This window comes from Papio anubis, chromosome 2 (genome assembly GCF_008728515.1).
Source record: "Papio anubis isolate 15944 chromosome 2, Panubis1.0, whole genome shotgun sequence".
NCBI lineage: Eukaryota > Metazoa > Chordata > Mammalia > Primates > Cercopithecidae > Papio > Papio anubis.
The window spans coordinates 57848042-57869486 of NC_044977.1; the positions used below are offsets into that span (position 1 = coordinate 57848042).

Consider the following 21445-nt stretch of genomic DNA (forward strand, 5'->3'; position numbering starts at 1 on the left):
GATTACATATTTAGAAATGTGTTCTAAGTGTGAAACTAGAAGAAGTAACAGAAATCCATGTACGATGGCACTAACTGGAGCATTGTTTGTAAAAGGAAAAACTTGGAAACAACTTAAGTGCCCAATAATAGGAGATTATTTAAATAAGTTATCCCATATATTGGAATATTCAGCAACTTACAAATTATCTAAATGAAGAACACTAGATCACATGGGAAACAGCCATGTTATGATGTTAAATGAAAATGTAATATAGATTAAAAATGACATAAACAGCATACCTTAACATTATTAAATTGTGTATAAAATGAGTACATTTGCATATGCATATGAACATAAATGCATGTAATAGTGGAAAAATAGAAATGATGGTATTTATTCTCTCTAAAGTATATTTTTCTCTAAATTTTTCTGTATTTAATAATTTTCCTAATTTAACTACTAGATTTCTTTCTTTCTCTTTCTTTTTCTCTCCTTCCTTCCTTCTTTTCTCTCTTTCCTTCTTTTCTTTTCTCTTTCTTGCTTTCTTGCTTTCTTTCTTTTCCTTCCTTCCTTCCTTCCTTCCTTCCTTTTTATCTTTCTTTTTCTTTCTTTCTTTCTTTTTGACAAGAGTCTAGCTCTGTCACCCAGGCTGGAGTATAGTGGCATGATCTCGGCTCCCTGTAACCTCTGCCTCCTGAGCTTAAGCACTTCTCCTGCCTCTGCCTCCGGAATAGCTGGGATTACAAGCATGCGCCACCACACCTGGCTAATTTTTGTGTTTTCAGTAAAGACAAGGTTTCACCATGTTGGCCAAGGTGGTCTCAAACTCCTTCATCCATCTACTTCAGCCACCCAAAGTGCTGGGATGACAGGAATGAGCCACCACGCCCAGCTTCATTTTTCTGACAATTCTATTTACTTATTTTATTGTACATATTTAAATTGTATAACATGAAGTTTGAGCGATTCTATGTTTGACCTATGTCTACATATACAGTGGGCAAAGTTTGCTTAATACAGTGCAAGTGAAAGATGCAGGCTGCTTTTGTGGGCCTGACTGTGATAAAAAGAATAACAGTAGTTCTAAAAGTCTACTTTGGCTCAATGATTTCACATCCGGTTTAGAATTTCATTATAAGAAATTATCAGATATCTCGGTGAATATGTTGTACAAACATGTTTGCTGCAACTCTGTTTACAAAAGGAAAACTACGGAACCAACATTAATGCCTGTCAAAAGGAGATTTATGACATGAAGCCTGGTTTATCCCTTGCATATAGTTCTACAGTTACTGAAGTGGTGATGTTCAGGGGACACTACGCAACCCTACGGGGATTTGTGTTGGCTTTTTGCAAGAAACAGGCCAAGTTAATGGCTAAGCTGTTTGGAGAGCACCTGCTCATTGTAGAGGAGACACCTGCCTTTCAATTTCCATCACATCCTTGTAAGACTACAGACTCAATATCACCACATTATGCTCTTTGCAGGAGAAGCTGCAAAATGTCCTGGCTTCTAAACTGTTGTGCAGGTCTTGGGGGGGTGGAAAGAAAACACCTGTGGGCTGCATTTTAGCTAACATTCATGACTTTGCAAATTTTCATGTGGAACTAAAATTATTGCCAGGTAATAATGCTCAGTACTTAAAATCAGTCTTAAAACAGGACTAAAGCACTATATTTTTACTTAGGTAAAATTATGTGTATATGTTTGCATGTGTGTTTATGTGATGTTTACACAAATGAATGCACACATGACATATGTAGAAAAAAGCAGATAGATCAATGGATATTGATCTGAAAGATATTGAAAGAATCTGAAAGGGCTTATCTTAAGATAATGAGCTATTCAGAATGATTTTTGTGTTTTTCTTTATGCTATTCTATATCGTTTTTATTTTTGAAACAAACATATATAGATTTTATGATATAAGAATTACATTTAATAGAAATATGGTTTTCCTTGGTGTACGTGCATGTGTGGGGAAGGTTTTGGAGGGTCCCTCTGTCTCAGATGAACCACATTTGAAGCACAAAAGCCCAGTCTGAGCACAATTTGGGGTAAGTAACTTTAGAAAACAAAAGCAAGTGAAAACAGGGGTAAACAAGATGGTGAGGAGCCTAGACATACTCTCACATGATTTATAGGAAAAACACCAGAATATCTGACCTGAAGAAAAGACTTTAGGGATGCAATGTGGGCTACAAATATCTTAAGTGCCAATGTGTGTATGTGAGACTGGAATATTTTTCATTCCAGTTCCTCCAGGACAAGGTAGGATCAATGGGTGAGATGCTTCAGGGAGGCAGATATAAGGAAGGACTTCATAGCAGCTATAGCTATTTATATATAGGATGAGTTAAATCATCAAATAGAGCATTCAGATCATAAGAGCTCTCAAAATGAGACTAGATGACCACTACCTGATTTATAGAATAAATTCCTACATTGAATGAGATGATAGAAGAGATGACTTCAAGTTCTAAAATCAAGATTATGGTTTCTCTTTTAGATCTAATGATATGACAACGTAACCTTCTCAAGTATGGTATAAAGCAGGTAACTCATTTGAGAAGAGTGCTGAGTTTGAAGTTAAATCGATTGATTGATTCGATTTTGGCCTAATGATACGACAACATAACCTTCTCAAGTATGGTATAAAGCAGGTAACTCATTTGAGAAGGGTGCTGAGTTTGATGTTAAATCGATTGATTGATTCATTAATTCATGCATTCATTCAACAAACGCTTATTAAGGGACTTTGCTAAGTGCCTGGAATCCAGAAAACAAAATGCCAGCAGTCATCAATCTCCTTAATGGAACTTAAAATATGTGGAAGACAAACTATTAATGCATATATAGAGTAAAGCATGAAATGGAAGGAAGAAATACAGATGATTACATGATGAGGGCTTGCCCAAGAGTAAGCCTTCTCTAGATGGATTATTTTTGCTTTTCTCTTTCTTTACTCCATTCTCCCCACTCATACCTCTATTTCCTCTATTTCCTTCTTCAGTAGAAAATATTTGTCCTTTCCACTTCTATCATATAAGAAGCCTCAGGTATAGATTTCTTATGTAACTGTGGGTCCCTATATTATGAAACAACAGTCAAGGGTCATGAGCCCTAATATCATGACTCCCAAAAGAATCACAGGCTTTTCTGAAAATTTCAGTGATTCGGGGGTATTTGCTGTCTCTCTCTCTCAATGATCCAGGTATGGAGGCATCCATATCACAGCCCTAGAATTCCTTCTACTAACATTGTGTTGGAGATGTGCTTTTAATGTTAACATACTCTGAGCTTCTTTAATGTCTGGTAGCCTCTTACAGTGTTTATATATATCTATAAAATTGGCTTCTATTTAAAATTTTTAAATAATTCATGTTGCTGCTCATTGGCATAGAGTTGCCCATGAAAGAAGCAGAACTACCCTGTCACAACATCCACGTTTGTGATACTTTGGCCACAGTATCTTAACATATGTAGTAGTTCTCAATCTTTACTGCATATAGGAACCATGTTGTGCATCTTAAAATACACCAGTGTCTTGGTGTAACTCTCTAGCCCCAGAAATTCATATTTAATTGGTGTAAGTAACTGTCTGGGCTTTAAGATTTTTAAAAGTTCCCCAAGAGATTCTCCATCTATAGCCAAAGTTAAGAACCACTGAAATTATAGATCGCCTGTCTCCTGATGGAAGGTCAAAATGCTTCTCATTTTATCTTTGCCTTTGATGATCTTGGAGATATTTGTCTATCTCTTTGAAGTGCCTTCAGAGGGTCTTCTTAGTATCCCATTTAGCTAATATTTTCAGACGGACCATTGCAAACTTCCAAATATGATGAAAGTCAATTCAATTATTTTTCTCCAACATGAGAGCAGATGGGAAGAATTTCTTTTCTGTTTATCATTCTAACTACATTGTGTTATAGGCATAATTACTCACATTTTATAGAAGAGGAACTGAGTTTCAGAGAAAATAAGTGAAGTACACATTGCTATAAAGCTAGCAAATGTAAAAAGTTAGAGAAAGGTCAAGTCTTCTGACTCCAACTTAAATAAGTATCAGATGTCATCATTTTATTTCTCCACTGACAGTATTGTCATGAATGAACAGAAGAAAAGCAAATAAATGAAAATGTGAACAGGCCTGTGAACAGAAAGAGAAATCACATCCTTCATTCAAAAGATATATATGTGTTCAGACATTAAAGAGTTTTAGTCAGCTGCATTTGTAGTCCCATAAACGGGAAGAAACATCATGACAAAAGGAAATTTTATGAATCCAGGGAAAAACACACCAAATGAAATAAATAATTCATGGATAGAGCAAAGTTCACAGAATGGGTCTGATAACAAAGTATCTAAAATAAGTGTTGATATGCTTATTTAACCACTCTATCTGCCAGTCCAGGTGCAGGGGGGAAAAAAACTATCATAGATCTAGTAAAAGTTAAAACAAAAAATAAAAACCAACAGAGGAGATGAATTCTAAATTGGTGATCCTTTGAACAATCCTGAAAGATTTCATTTGCTATGTTAATCCAATGTTACAGGCATTTTTGAAATAAAATAACTTTTTTTCTTGCTAGAGTTTATGCATAAATCAAACCAAGATGCTTCTAGAATTATAGAACTAAAGATAATCAAGTATTATTTTTTAAATGACCACTTCTTCATGTTACAGGTGAGAAAACTGGGCTCGAAAATGTTCATGTGGGCTAGGCGTGGTAGCTCACACCTGTAATTCCAGCACTTTGGGAGACCGAGACAGGTGGATCATCTGATGTCAGGAGTTTGAGACCAGCCTGGCCAACACAGTGAAACCCAGTCTCTACTAAAAATACAAAAATTAGCCGGGTATAATGGCACACACCAGTAGTCCCAGCTACTCAGCAGGCTGAGGTAGGAGAATCGCTTGAATCCTGGAGGCAGAGGTTGCAGTGAGCCGAGATCACGCGACTGTACTTCAGCCTGAGCAACAGAGCAAGACTCCGTTTCAAAAAAAGAAAAAGAAAATAGAAGAAAAGAAAAGAAAATGTTTGATAATCTAAAAGTCAACTTTATTCCTGTCAGTGGCCAAGATAAGATTAGAATGCAGTTCTCCTGTTTTCTCTTCACTTAATTATTCAACATTCTTTATCCATTTAAGCACAACTAATGCACTGCTGTTTGAAATCAGACCATTCCAATAGCAGTCAAAATACCATACCTTTAACAGTGTTTTCATTATCTTTGAACAGAACATTAAATAACTGACAATCATAATCTGAGCTTCTTTTCAGATGAATTATAATGTGTTAAGCTCTGTTTCAGTATTGATTTATACTACATTTTCTAGTACCTTAGCTTCCTCTAATCTCTGTTTAAAGTTCTGATCTACATGCATGTTACAGTTTCTAAAACTTGTGATCTAATGAAGTATTTCCCATATCTATCACATCCAACAATTCAAAAAAAGCCACTACAAGAGTAAAAAAGGTGATAAATTTAAAAACCAAAATCTTTTGTATTCATTTCAAGAAAGCTATTTGCCAGAATCTAAACTCCAGAAACATGCATAGGGCTTAGGGAAATATAACAGTCAACTTTCTATGGAGTATTACAGTTGGAGAACGCTTGGCCATTTTAATCCATTGAAGCACATCATTAGTTACTTATGGCCACTAAAAAGGTAGAAGACTTTGCTTAAAGAAGTGAATATCTTCAGTAATGGAAATATAAGTAATATAAGTGCATTTCAAGCGTCTTCACGGTTGTTCATTTCTATCTGGAACTGTGGTCAGTTTCTTAGACTGCAGGAGAAAAAGTAAACTGGCAGGTGAGGAAGTTTTTTTTTTTTTTAGGTTTTTTTTTTTATTATTATTATACTTTAAGTTGTAGGGTACATGTGCATAACGTGCAGGTTTGTTACATATGTATACTTGTGCCATGTTGGTGTGCTGCACCCATCAACTCGTCATTTACATCAGGTATAACTCCCAATGCAATCCCTCCCCCCTCCCCCCGGTGAGGAAGTTTAAGTAGTATACTAGGTTAAAAGCATGGGCTCTGTAATCTGGGGATGTTACTCAGCTTCTGCTTTAGTTGCACATCTATAAAACAAGGAATAAAACATGTCAGAAAGAGATGTGCTCAGACCATGCTTAGTCATCATATTTTTGTGAGGGAATAGAAAACCCAACCCCATTGCCCTCCCTCCTGTTACTGGAAGAAGAATGGTGAACTTTATTGGCCAACAACCACGATTATCTACTGAGCAGTGAGAGGAGTTATTGTATTAGAAAGTGGCAAGTGTGTTACACAGTCAGTCCCAGCATCTCAGTCTGTGATTCAGAGTAAATCATATTAGCTTAGACTTGTCCTGTGTTCCAGTCATCCGTGATTCGGGGGGAGAGGAGAGAGAGAGAAGCTGTTCTGAATTCCAAAATGAGATAACAGGGCCATGCTCACTTTTAACAAATAATAATTTGGTCTTTTCTGGCTATGGTTTCTTGTACACAGATCTCTTGGCAGGAACCTTCAACACCCATTTCAGAGGTCTGTTACTCAATAAGAAACAGTATAGAAAGCAACACAGTGCAGAGCCTGGTACACAATAAGCTGTGAAGGAATACTAGATAGATGGCTTTGGATTTGTACTTAAACGTTTGTTGTTAAATCAGTTTATATGAGGTTAGGCATCCTGAGCCTTAGGATAAAATGGATCCACATGTTTTAATAGACATAAGCTCTTTGAAATTCTAATTAGTCTGTCCTACTATTTCAGGTAAGTAGAAACTGTTGGCTGGGTATTCCCTCGGGACACTGGCACTGACAGAAGAAGGACTCGGCTTATTGAAACCAGCCCAGCATTAGATGGTAAACTATCTCCCGGGCACTGCTGCCTCCTGTTCAGCAGAAGGCTCTCATGGAAATTGCTTTCTGAATCATTAGCTGTCACCTACCCCCATCTCTCCTCTTGCAGCTGCTCTTTCGGATTCTGCCTGCAAACTTTTCACATTGGGCATGCTCCCAAGCCAAACAAGTTGCCTCTCGGCAGCTTTTGTTCCTGCCGGGAGCTAGAACCAAACCGCGCAGATAAGCGAGTGTAGGGATGCAGCATGGACTCATACATTTGCTGAAGGAACAGACTTCTCTAAGCCAATGTGACGGATGCCTTCGGAAGTCATTTTCATGCTGGTTCACATAACAGTGTCAGCCAGTCTCCAGGACCATATGCTGCTATTTTAAAATTATTTGCCTCTTTAGATTTTTCTAAGGTTCTGATCATCTAAGATGTATCTTTAGATCGTGATCTTCCTATTGGCTAGAGACATGCTGGTGATATTTTTGGAAATATACAATTCTGAGAGCATGTCTGGGTCCACTGAAGCAAAATGAAATAATATATGAAATACAAGAAGCTCAGATCGAAGCCACTGCTCAGATAACTATGAACAGCTCATGAAGTACAACTCAGTCAGATCCAGCCATCCAAAAGGAGAAGTAGACCCAGCCTCAAGCAGTGGAAATCATGGGTATTAGAGTGAATGAAAACAGGCTGGGGATTAAAGTGGACAACTCATGAGAGCAAAATATAGACACTAAACTAATTTGACTTGATCTACAGAGGTATTATCCAAAATTTGTGGGACAAGTTATCAATCATCTTTTTTTTTTTTTTTTTTTTTTTTTTTTTGAGATAGAGTCTTGCTCTGTTGCCCAGGCTGCAGTGCAGTGGCACAATCTCAGCTCATGTAGCCTCCGCCTTCCAGATTCAAGTGATTCTTGTGCCTCAGCCTCCTGAGCAGCTGGGATCATATGTGCATGCCACCATGCCCAGCTAATTTTTTGTATTTTTGTAGAGATGGGGTTTCACCATGTTGGTCAGGCTGTCTTGAACTTCTGACCTCAAGTAATCCTCCCGTCTCAGCCTCCCAAAGTGGTGGGATTACGAGTGTGGACCACTGTGCCTGGTCCATCAATCATCATTTTTGTTAATTTAGGGATTGATAAAAATTTATTAATGCTATGTCACTAAAGCTTAGCAATCTCAAAATTCTTCTATAAATAACGAAGAGTATACATGCATTTAAGATGAAATAAATGAGAAAACTATGCCTTACATTTAAATCATATTTTACAGCTTCTGCTGGCTATATGTATTATATATTAATCAATTGGCAGAGCAAAAGAATAAAAGATAGCTTTGTCTCCCTAAGTCTTAACCATTGTGTTATATTCAACTCTATAAAAATTGTATGGCAAACATTTGCTTAATAATTGCCATCTCATTCAGATAGAATGAATAAGCAGAAACTAAGCTTCACCTTTGGTTTTAGCACCTCAACTGGTTGAGCATCTCAAAATGGAACAGGCACATTCCTGTATGAAAAAGCTAAGGTACAGGAAAAAGGAGGATGTTTTAGTTAAATCCTAATTTCCTACCATGGTTAAATATAATAGCAAAAATTAAATAATTTAGAATCTTCGATAGTTACCTTTATCCATGTTAAAACCCTAAAGTTGATGATTACCATTAATCTAAGTTGAGTAGGGAGAGAACCCCATGATCTTATACCTGAAATCAAAATTTTAAAGCGTTTTCTTCAGACTCTGTTTTGATCAGCATATCAAAAAATAAAAATAAATAAAAGATGAATAATACAATGTTTTTCTACGTTTTGAAGCATAAGATTTAAAATATATTTCTGACCGAGCATGGTGGCTCACGCCTGTAATCCCAACACTTTGGGAGGCCAATGCGGGTGGATCACCTGAGGTCAGGAGTTCGAGACCAGCCTGGTCAACATGATGGAAACCCCATCTCTACAAAAAAAATTAAAAATAAAATAACCGGGCATGGTGGTGGGAACTTGTAATCCCAGTTGCTTAGGAGGCTAGGGCAGAAGAATTGCTTGAACCCGGGAGTTAGAGGTTATAGTGAGCTGAGATGTCACCACTGTACTCCAGCCAGGGTGACAGAGTGAGACTCTGTCTCAAAAAAATAAAATAAAATAATAAAATAAAATACATTTATTTTAAGATTTCCTTTATTTATGTCTCCATACATAAAGAATCAAAATTAAGTGATATTAGACCATGGAGGCAAGAATTCTCCATTGATTCCAAAAGTAAGATCTGCCTGATACAACAATGTCAGGCTCAGCCAGAAAATTAGAGTGCTGTGATCACCTGCTATGTCATAAAGATTGATTTTGTTTACAAACATACTCATATGTAATAATTTATCCACTGCTTCCTGTGTCACATGCCGTATGTTCCCTCATTTAATCCCTACCAAATGAACTCTGTGAGATATATTTAATCAATCCATTCTCCAGATTTGGAAACTGAGACTGGAAGTGCAGTATGTCCAAAATCACAACACGCTGTGGCGCCAGATACCTCGAGGTCTACCTCTTGGAAGTGTGAGAGAGTCATTTCTCTTATTATCTGAGCCTTTTACCTTCTCCTGAAGTGAGTTTCAACCTTACTTCTCACCTCTACTGACTTCTGCTATCCACTGAAAAGTGTTTCTGGCACTCTAGGGAACTTAACTATTCTTGGCAGAGTACTTGACATGTAGTGAGCTCTTAACCAACATTTGTTGGACGAATGAAAATAAAAAACATAGAAGATAATATTAAAATTGACACTTAATGGAAGGGGAAATAGGCATCAAGAGGTTAAGAAACTTTCTCCAAAGATACACAACTAGTAAGTGATGGAGCTGGAATTCAAATTCTAAAAGCACATGGGATCAGTCATCGGGATGTCAAATTTATCTTCATTAGAACAGAATATGTCCAATCTAAATACCTCACAAGACTCTAAGTAACATGAAGCAGGCAATGGGTACCTAATACACTTTATTCCCTATGTTGTCCTACAAGGTGATAGGCAAAAATTCTCATGTAAAAATGAACTGAAGGCTTAAGCTTTCCCTGCCGTATTCCCTCCTGAACTTTGAGTCATTGCTGTGATGAAATCCTTGTCTAGCTCACAGAATGACCTTGAGCAAGCAGCTGTCTTTTACAGCCTTTGTTTCCTCTTCTGCAAAATACTATTGACACGACTTGTTTTACCTGACTCATAAAGATGCATTTAGAAAGCACTTTGGAACGTACGAAGCTTTCATTAAAAGCAAGCAAATATTTTAAATGTCATTGTTATATGACTGCTTAAAAGGAACCTTTTATATGGTGGAAAGAAACCTTAGCTTACCAATTGTGCAGCTAAACCATACAAAATTTAAGGCAGGATGGTATTGCTGCAATAATAATTCCAAATTGATGCCTTTAATGAATAGGTAAAGAGCAGTCAAAACTTCTTTCTGTACTATTTTGATTTACTTTGGAGGGAGCCCCTTAAGGAGTTATGAAAATACAGATATGAGCCTCAAACCCTAGTTTGCAATGTGACATTTTTTTCTGAACTTCATCTGCCAGTCTTGCTATCAGTTCAGTCGCAATGTAATATATTACCGCATTTCATTTCTAGGCAAGAACATTATTTACTCACAGGAGAAATACTTTCCTGAGGAAAGATTGTCTTTGGGAACTTTCAAGGACATTTGAGAAATGCTTTAGCCCAAGCCACAAAATTATGAGCATTTGTTTGTGCCTCTGCGTTCCCAGGGAACCATTTTTAAAACTCTTTCATTTAAGTTTATTACAAACATCCATCTTCTCTTCCCAAAAAAAAAAAAAAAAAAAAAAAAAAGGCAATTAACAAAACTTCATTGATTTCCAGTTTCCCTAGGTGCCATTTTTTAATACATATATTTCAATAAATTTGCATCATCATTTTACCTCTTTCAACATTTTTCTTGTCTCCCCATCTAAATTTTATTTTAACCTTATATGAAAAGTTTTATCACTTACAATTTACTTAAGTAAATCTACAGTCAACATTCACCATTATTTAATTACATTTATTTTTCTCAATCTACAACTAGTTTAGCAAACTGAGCAAAAATACCACATAACTACAATATATAATATTTATATAGAGGCTAAATGCTGGGTATAGTTCTAACCTCTTATCAAATCCTCACCCAAATCTATAATGTAGGTATTATCAACATTATCAGTGGACTGTTGAGGAAACTGAGGCACAAAGAGTTTAAGTAACTTGCCTGAGGTCACACAAGTAGTGGCCCACATGGCTGGGATTCTTCTGAATAGAATTGATAGGAGGTATCTGCACCTCCCCCTCCAAAGAGAAAGGAAACATCTATAACTGAATTTGGGAAACTCCTAAGGGTTACTTAACAGTGATTGTTTTGAATCCATCTCAACCTGCAACATTTTCTGCCCCCACCCAGCTACCACTTCAGTTTTTTAGAAACATTCCTTTCTTCTTACATATCAGGACTGAGAATAGTATAGACACATTGTAGGTTCCGAATGAAAAAAAAAATGAATTAACAAAGTTTTACCTGTGCTATGATCTGAATGCTTGTGTCTCCCCAAGATTTATATGTCAAAATCGAATCACCAGTCCAATAGGTAGGGTCTTTAGGAGGTAATTAAACAATCAGGGCAGAGTTCTCATGAATGGGATTAGTGTCCTTATAAGAGGACTGAGGGAGCTTGTCCCCCCTTCCATGTGAAGACACACAGAAGGTGCCCAAGACGCTGAGAGCCCTCACCAGACACTGAATCTGCTGGCGCCTTGATCGTGAACTTCCCAGCCTCTGGAACTCTAAGAAAAGACTTTTTGTTGTTTATAAGTTATTTAGTCAAAGGTATCCCTTTATTGCTCATTTCTGTGACTCCCCCTGTACTGCCACAGCTTAATTAATGAATTCCTCTGCTCTCAGTTCAAATAGCACTTAGAAAAGTCTTTCTTGGAACGCCTGATAATACTGGTTCTCCTTTCACTTGCTTTTATGGCATCACACATTTATTGTACATTTTATATATATTTGTGTGACTGTTTCATTAATGTCTGAATCCCTCCTTCCTGTGGATACCTGCAGCACCATCAAGCTTTCCAAAATATAAGATTCATGACTACATGAGGTCTGTCTGTTTTGCCCATTATTGTATCTTCAGTATCTGACACACAGTAGCCTTCAGGAAATTTGCTGAATGGACAAAAACAGGACTTTGTAAAACCAAATAAATATGTAACCAGATCAATGATTTTGGTTGGCTGTAACATCAACAAAGACAGTGCCTTGCTGAAAGTTTACTCTGAGTCTACTCCCAGAATTCTTCTCAAACTGAGTTTTTATTTGTTGTCTATACCACTGATTAGAACAGACAAAGGCCGGGCGCGGTGGCTCAAGCCTGTAATCCCAGCACTTTGGGAGGCCGAGACGGGCGGATCACGAGGTCAGGAGATCGAGACCATCCTGGCTAACATGGTGAAACCCCGTCTCTACTAAAAATACAAAAAACTAGCCGGGCGAGGTGGCGAGCGCCTGTAGTCCCAGCTACTCGGGAGGCTGAGGCAGGAGAATGGCGTGAACCCAGGAGGCGGAGCTTGCAGTGAGCTGAGATGTGGCCACTGCACTCCAGCCCAGGCGACAGAGCGAGACTCCGTCTCAAAAAAATAAATAAATAAATAAATAAATAGAACAGACAAAAAACAATCAAACTCTGACTTTGTCATTATCCACAGAGGCTGAAGCTCATGGGCTAGGAAACAAAAGATAGATTCACCATACTATTTCTTCTTGGAACTACACACAGAACTCAGTCTTTGGTAAAAAAAATTTACTGTTACTACGTTTGGGTGAAAGATAAAATAAGAGTATCAAGCCCATTAGTTGTGATATTGAATTCTGTTGTTCCATTTTCACATTCATTTCCATGAATTTGGATGCCTTTTGGCCAATCTCACCTAAGCATTTGTAACACCTTGATGAATAGTGAAATATTAATGAATACAGAGAAAGAAAGTTTCCATATTTTGCAAAGAACATATTAGCATGAGCTTGAAAATGTAACACGCAGGCTCATTGGTATGCATAGAACCAAGTGATTTTTGTTAAAGTAAGAAATCTGATGACAGTATGAAAAGATGAACGTTGAGAATGAATGTACTTCCTATTTTAAAATCAAGAATTTAGAAATAGTTTAAGGATTCACACTTCTTTATATCTGCCATCCAAGTGACTATAAAAAATCAATATTTATACGTGAGATTTTAAAAGCCCATCATCTCCAAGGTACAATATGGGATAAAACAAAAACATAACAGAGCACAACAGCAACAACAACAACAACCAAAAACTGTTACATTTTGGCTCTTTTTAATGGTGAAATGATTGTTGTATACAGAGGGGTAAAAATAAAACTTTCAAAAGAATTACACTCTGAAAAGCATTTGTAAATATGGATGACTATTTTATATGTGATTCATCAAAAAATCATAAAAGCATGATTCTTCATTACATATGTTTAAGAATACATTTATAATGATGAATAAGGACCACGCAGTCTGGGAGCAATAAGGACCTGAAGCAGTAAGTTCTAAGTAAGGAATATTTAGTCCTGGAGCAATAAGGAGTAAGTCTTGAAGCAAATGCATACATTGGCTTCAGTCTCAACACACGAAGAATTTTTTTTTGTCCTCTTGAGTTCCTGTCAAAAATATTTTCCTAGCTGTTATAACCAAATAATGTTGTGCAAAGAATGATAGGGGCCACACTGGTCTTGAATAGAGATGGGGAGGATTGAGGGAAATTGTCTTTGCTTTCTAAAATTTTAAAGTCAACTTTATCGAACATCCACTAAGTGAAAAACATGGCAAGATACTACAAGACTGAAAAAACTTGTTAATAAATACTTTATGTCTTCAAGAAACTGGTATCATAGACATATCAAAATAAGAAAATAAGGCCAGGCACGGTGGCTCACACTTGTTATCTCAGTACTTTGGGAGACTGAGGCAGGCGGATCACAAGGTCAGGAGTTCGAGAACAGCCTGACCAACATGGTGAAACCCTGTCTATACTAAAAATACAAAAATTAGCCAGTTGTGGTGGTGCACACCTATAATCCCAGCTACCCAGGAGGCTGAGGCAGGAGAATCACTTGAACTTGGGAGGCAGAGGTTGCAAGGTTGCAGTGAGCTGAGATAGTGCCATTTCACTCCAGCCTGGGTGACAGAGTGAGATTTGGTCTCAAAAAAAAAAAAAAAAAGCTAAATAGCTATTTTGAAAGCTATTGTGAAAATAGCTAAAACAATGAAGAATATTGTAATAACATTTTAGATAGCATAAAGTCAAGTTATTTTTAGAATACATGACTGTGGAAGCAATACAACCATCACTAGTAAAGATTGGCAACTTTATTTTTAGTGGGTGAGGAACTTTATTGAAGCAACTTATGAACCTACTAATGGTTTATTGATTAATTGACGTGTTGATCCTGGAAAGAATAGCATTTTCTAAAGTACTTGAAGGCAAAGGAGGACTCAGTCCTGTGAATAACATGAAGGAATTTTCTAGGCAGAGAAACAGGGATACATTGGAACACAAAAGAAGAAAACAATTCATACCCCAGGTAATTAACTGTAGTTCAGGTGAACGGATGTTCAGTGTGTGAAAGAAATAAATGAGGAGTAAGAATGGGAGGGAGTTTTTTAAGACAGGAGTATGCCGTATCTTGAATATCAAGAAAAATTGGTATTTTATCTGGCAGACTGCTTGTGAGAAGGGATGGCATGCCAAGAAGGCCAAGGCCACAAATTGTTAGTCGAAGTTATGGACTCTATCATTCAGTCTGGTTATCTATCTATCTGTTGCATCAAGCTGATCAGAAGTAGGGTTAAATGGAAGACGGAGTGGTTGCAAACAACCCATACCTACTCTTGCTACTAAGACTGTGAGTACTCTAAACCTTGAACAGAACAACCTCTGGACTAGAAATATCACTTTATAAATAAAGAATGAAAACAAAAGGTTTATTATAACTAGAACCAGAAATAAGGAGTTCTGCAGATAGTCAGAAATTCAGTGTTACTGGAAAGTTAAGAACTTCGTAACCAAGAACTAGAAAAAGATAAGAATAGAGTATATCAAATTGGCAAAGTTCATTGGTAAGTATTTTCACATAACGGATGTCTTGTCATTCAAATGTTCATTATTCACATGCTCGCAATTTTAAATTGCCCAAAAATTTCAAATTTTCTAATTTGATAACCTACCCATTTACTTTTAGTTGATTACTCATTGATGAATGCAAGATATGAACATCATATCACACAAAAGAAATAAAATGCAAATCAAGTGCAATGTGAAATCCTAACTTTTGCAGATTGGATATCATCTATCTATTTACACTGATAAAGCCAATGTAAATAATATCAAAAATCTTCCAGAATAAATAAACAAAGCCATTGCTAAATGGGGGTCTGGCAAAGATATATAGCTACGTATTTTAAAAGATATATGGACATAATAGGGGTTACAAAAGATATTTCTTTGAGTATCATATGATTAGAAGAGGGCTTAGGAAAACTGATGAACTCCTTCAGTGAATTTTTACCAGAAGAGTCCTCTTTGATTTGAACTGCTAATGTTGAATATTCAGAAGATGGAAGCGAATAATGCTATAATCCAATTTTGTTGGAATAATCACTCAAAACAACATGCAATTCTTTTTTAAATTATTACAATTGTGCATAAGTGCTATTTAGCTTGAATTTATGAAACACAAGAGAAAATGTACTGGTTTTATTCACTTAATAACAACCGATTTTTACATAAATTTCAAATCACAATTTATTTTTAAAAATTGTTTTAAATCAATCTTTGAGCACTATTTATAACTTATTTTAGCATTTTTTCTAGGTAGAATCTGTCTATGATTAATATAGATTCCTTAAGTTGGATTTTTTAAATCCAGAGATCAGATCTATGTCCAATAAGTGAACTCTTAAAAGTTAAAATTTTCTAACTGTAAAAAAGACATTGAAGTTAAAGCTTCCTAACAGAGAAGCATTCCAACTATAGAATCAGCTGATCTGTATGGCATTGAACATTCTGTTATCAAAATATTCATCCACAGCCAAATGAGAGGATAGCATGGATATAGTGAAGATTTCTATATTGGAAATTGGATGAGCTTGTTGGTGGGCCTCCCTCCAACTGCTAAGATTTCAATGGCACAACTGAAAGTAGGACAGCGTTTCCCAAAGTTGCTAGAAACAAGAGTCCTTTAAAATGTTCCACCAACAAAGGTTTGCACAGCCAAATGAAGTTTAAAAATTCTTCACACCAACACCTACTTCACATGGAAATTCACAGGGCATATTATAGCTCATTCTAAATCTTAGACATCCTGTAGTGAAGAAATGTATTTAATTTTATCTAACGCAGCATTTCCCAAACATATTTCACTAATTATAGAATTCTTTTTTATTACTTTCCTTTACTTGATATCAATTAATATCCTGTGGAAGCATAGGTGATATTCAAAATATTTAATAACCTTAAGAAGAAAACACTAAACAATCAGATGGCTTGTCTGATACAACTAGTGTTCTTTGGAACATAGTTGGGAGAGGGAGAATCTGGGTTAATACTGAGATCTTACTTAGTAACCCAGTGTAATCAATCTTCAAAACCAACTTACTTACTGGATTATTTTTCTTACAGTTGATGGACTTGAATGTGGCTGACATGATGCAAACCATTTTAAAAAGGTCTAATGTATATGATTATCATATGTTCCTAGCTTCATATCAACTCCACTAAGCCTAAAATAATCTCCCTTTTAAGAATCATATTTTTTAACTTTGGAAGATTTAGTCTTCTCTTAAATAAAACTAAAAAAAATTTTTCAAAACTAAACAAAAAAGTTTTAAAACATAAATGAGTGGAAATAAGCAAGAGCTAAAGTAGAAGTTTTCATTAGCCATGAAAAATTCCTTCTTAAATCCGATTTGAAAAATAAATAGCAAATATGGGTTATTTACTTACTTTCCCTAGTGCCTACCACTTGTCTTATAGTACAAACATTTACTGAGATGACTTGTTCCAGTTTCCCGCTTCTGGAATTTTATTATATAATAACCTCTGAAACATATATATGTGTATTTGCATATATACACAAAAAATCTCTGATGGACACGTAAGAAATTAATAACAGTTGTCAAGGGGAAGGGCTCTTAAAATGGTTGGATGAAGGAACAGAAATCCCAGAAGAAATTTCTACTATTTATCTTTTTATATTACATGATTTTCAAATTCTCATTAGATATTTTAAAAAGTAAATAAGCAAAAAGATTCTTTTAAGGGAATGGCAAAATAAAATGTGGTTATATATTTTGGTCAAATAAAGGCTGAGGGAGAATTTGATAATAGTGTTAAGTAGGCCAAGAAACATGAAGAAAAACACTATTTGAATGTGGCAAAAAAAAGTGCCAGATTATAGAAGGTGCTTTCTCACAAGCAGAGAAATAAATCTGCCCTCTTTCCTGTTGTTTTTGGTTAAGGATGATTAGAAGCTCCTATGAAGGGGCTAATGCCCACATCAAGTTAATTGCTCATGTCTCGATATCAAATACTAGAAATCACCCAGGGCCCAGGAAAAAAATAGTGGTAGGCTGCAGTTGCTATTACAGTGCTTGGTAGATACAAATACTTGTACTGGATTGGTGGTTTCTAGTGGATGACTTAATTTATTGCAATATAGAACTCTGTTCGATGGGACAGTGCTCCTCCATGAATAAGAAATCAGTCTTTCTCAATTTTCACTCATCACCATCTGCAAACATTGCTCTTCTCTGTCACAGATTACCCATCTTCACCTGTGTCCTAGAGAATGAAATGCTTTCTTTTCCTCTTCCTGGGCAGAGAACAATCCTTTTGTTTGTTAAGAGGTGGATTCTTGCTATGTTGCCCCCAGGCTGGCCTCAAGCAATTGTCTTGCCTCAGCCTCCATGAAGCCAGGGCTACATGTATGCAAACGAAACAGAACGCTGAGCCCAACTAAAGAGAACACTCCTTTTACAGGCTCACTGTATTTAGGTGGAGGTCATGATTTTGCATTCTCGCCAAAAGGATATAGGTCCTCCACTTCCAGACTTGGTCAGGAAACCTTGCACACTGCCTGTGTCCCCTTCTGTTGTAACTCAGGAGGCCATGAGTTTAAGACATCAACATTCCAAGATGGAAAAGACATGGGTTCCTGATTGACTACTTGAAGATGATCTGTTAAGAAATAATTGCCTGAACCACATTTGCCTCCACCATGTGAAATAAACATGTATTAAGTTATATCACCTGGATTTAAGGAGGGTTTGTTACAGTATCTAGCATTGAATACCCTAATTCATTGCTACATTGGCACACTGGTGATACCTATGGATTAGTGATGAGTCTACTCAATGTGAGCCCTCTCCATTTCTCATTGTCTATTTACCCTACCTACTAAATATTATTTTTCACATACTATTTATTGATGACAACACCAGTTTTTAATTATCCCATGTACCTCTTGATTTTTTCCTTCAGCCCAACTTCCCAATGAGGAAGCTGACATCATGTATCTTATATAGATAAAATCCCACATAAGGACTTAATAGAGAATTTCTATATATGGAGGATCTGTCCATGAAGGAATCATATCTAGAAGGGCTCTCAATTAGACATACATTTGCCCCCTAAAGTCTGTATTAGGTCAGTTCTTGAAAACTACTTTTTCTATTCTATAAATCTAAACTTTTACATAAAAATTTACTATTTTCCTTAATTTATATGTCATGGATGGAAAACAAGATTTTTTAATTCAAAATCAAACTGGAATATGTGATTTATATTATGCAGAAGGATCCTGATATCAAGCCTAGACCCAAAGCGAAAGAACGTCATGATAGATTGGGGTAATTACTGTAATGAACATGGGAAGGAAAAGTAGTTGCATATTTCCCTGACTTAAATCATTTCTTTTTTATATACAGTGGAAATCTCAGTACTTTTAGTTAATTTCTATGCTTTGAGACATCAACAATTGATCCACCCATCTAACTAACATTTCTGAGATCTTAATCTGAGATCTTAATCTGAGCCAAGGAATATGCTGTCTGCTGGAAAGATAGTGAAAAATAAGGTCTCAGTCTGTCCTGAAGGAGTTTATAGAGGAAGACTTAACTTACTCCAATTAGTAACTGACACCAGATAATTGGAAAGGCAAATGGGTCGTTTGCTTTATTGTATACTTGAGGGATAGAAGGCAGAGAGAAAAACATCTTCAAAGAGTTGGACAGTTTTATTATTATTGATTTTGGAGTAACCACCAATCAAAGGGCAGGCTTAGCAGTCATAAATGATCACCTCCTTAGATGACTACAAGAGGTGGATGCAAAAGTTTTCCCTAACCTCTCAGTTCTATTTTCATTTTATGAAGAGACAGGTTAATCAGATAACATGTTCTTGTACATTCATAACAGGGATAATTTAATAATTCTAGTAAACTACCTGCTAAGCAAAACCTAAGGTCATAAGTTTTTGAACCCAGGGAAGGATTTAATGACTTAGGCAACTTTCTTTCCTGGAAATACATGCAACATGGATGATGAATGGTACTGAATTATAATATATGATGTCGATCATGAATTTAAAGTCTCTAAGAAATGGGGAGAAACAATTAGCAAAAGGGCATTCTTGAACTTACCTAACCAAAAATCCATCTCTGACTCCCAAAGCACTCATTTCGGCAGTCAGGCCACAAGACATATCTTTAATTTCTGCACAATCTAGTTTTTGCTAGTTCTAATAGGAACGTGATCTTAATGGATATCTCATGTTTCTCATACAGTGTGGTTGAGAAATTTTATGAGATAGAGTCAATAAAAAAGACCACTCTTTTTATATAGTATTCTTTGTGTCTGATTATTCTTGCCATAGTCTTAGTGTCCTCATAAAGGGACACTTCAAGGACTCTATGCAAGGACAGGTACAGTGAATTTTAGCAGTCAGAGTGAACCAGTGGATAATCACCTGTGAAAAGGCAAGTGAATAGGGGAGTTATTTCTGGTGTTGGCATCACCACAATGAATGACCTTGACTGAGTCATTTAGTCTCTCTGAACCTCAGTTTTTTCATCTGTGAAATGAGGGAAAAACATATCTGCCCTTTCAGGACACTTTCTCAGGATTGCTGGAGAATTAAACAGATCATTGCTGCAAGCTTAAGTGCATTGAGTCCATGAGACGAAAAGGAAAGAAGACGTCATCTAAGTACACAGTATTCTTTCATCATTATTAATTTTCAAAGGTGAAGATAACTGTGAAAGAACCACGGAAACAGACTGTTGTCTTGGAAACAAAATAAAGGCTCAACCAGCATCCCTACATTAGAAAGAGAGCTGCCACCTTGGTATCTACTTTTCACATCTGCTCAAAGACAGAAAGGACCCAGACATTCTTTCTACTTTCTCAAAGTTCCTTAGCTGGAATATTTTCTTGGTCACTTTGTCTTTTTATTTTCTTTGTCTTCTTTAACAAAATGATATCAGCTGTTTTTTGGGTTTTGTTATTGCATAGTTTAGTGTATGTATGGTATATGTAATCTTCTTTCCTTCTGGCTAATAGTAAGAGAGTAAGGGAGGGAAAGCAGAGAGGGAAAGAGAGACCAATATATTAAGAATAAACCCACATGGCTAAAAGAACTGATTTCTAAAGACAAAGCAATTTTATAACCTAAAATACTATATAATACAAATAAACTTAAAAGTGAGTTTGCCCTAAAGAAGATTGAATGAAAGAGGACTGTTGTGGTTTTCTAGATAATGTCCTGTATTTCCCTACTCCAATGAGACATTTATTTCTAAAAGAGCTTTATCTCCCAGAAATGATAAAATCAATAATTTTTCTCTCTCCATAGTTCCTTAAAATAAAAATGGCCTTATTTCTTTTCATTCTTCTCTCTACCTCCACTCTTTATCATGGCCAACCTAGGGGAAAATAGCATTGTGTAATTACTTAGAAATAAGTAGAAGTCACTTGATGATTTATGATTTTCAGGTTCCCAGTATGAAAAATGTGAATTTAGAACCAATAATCTCTTTTTCTTTAGTTTTAACTACAGTTCTTTGATTTTAGACCTTGCTGTTAGAGCACAGCTTCTTGCCAATAATTTTTGAACTAGAGATCAGACTGTTACTTATCTTGTTCAGTATAACCCTTTAATGATCACACTTCTCCATGGTCCTTTTTCAAACCATTTTCATCTCATGTACGTTTTACAGTTGATATCCTAACCTTTCAGTACTTTCACCTGTGAAGGTGCGAGACAGGAACAATGAAAAATTTCGTCTTTTTACTTTGTATTTTTATTTTTTCAAGAATTTAATATTTTTTAATTAAAAAACAGCCTGGGCATAGTGGCTCATGCCTGTATTTCTAGCACATTGAAAGGCTGAGGTGGGTGCATCGCTTGAGCCCAGGAGTTCAAGACAGCCTGGGCAATATGGCAAGACACTGTACCTATAATAATAATAAAAGAATACATCTCAA

The 21445-nt window shown here is 36.2% G+C and overlaps 1 protein-coding gene across 15 annotated transcripts in view; it reads right to left on the reverse strand.

The window, feature by feature from the left end:
* Positions 1–21445, reverse strand: part of GRM7 (glutamate metabotropic receptor 7) — an 888361-nt gene that overhangs the window by 826699 nt on the left and 40217 nt on the right. The gene's annotated exons all lie outside the window — the stretch shown is intronic.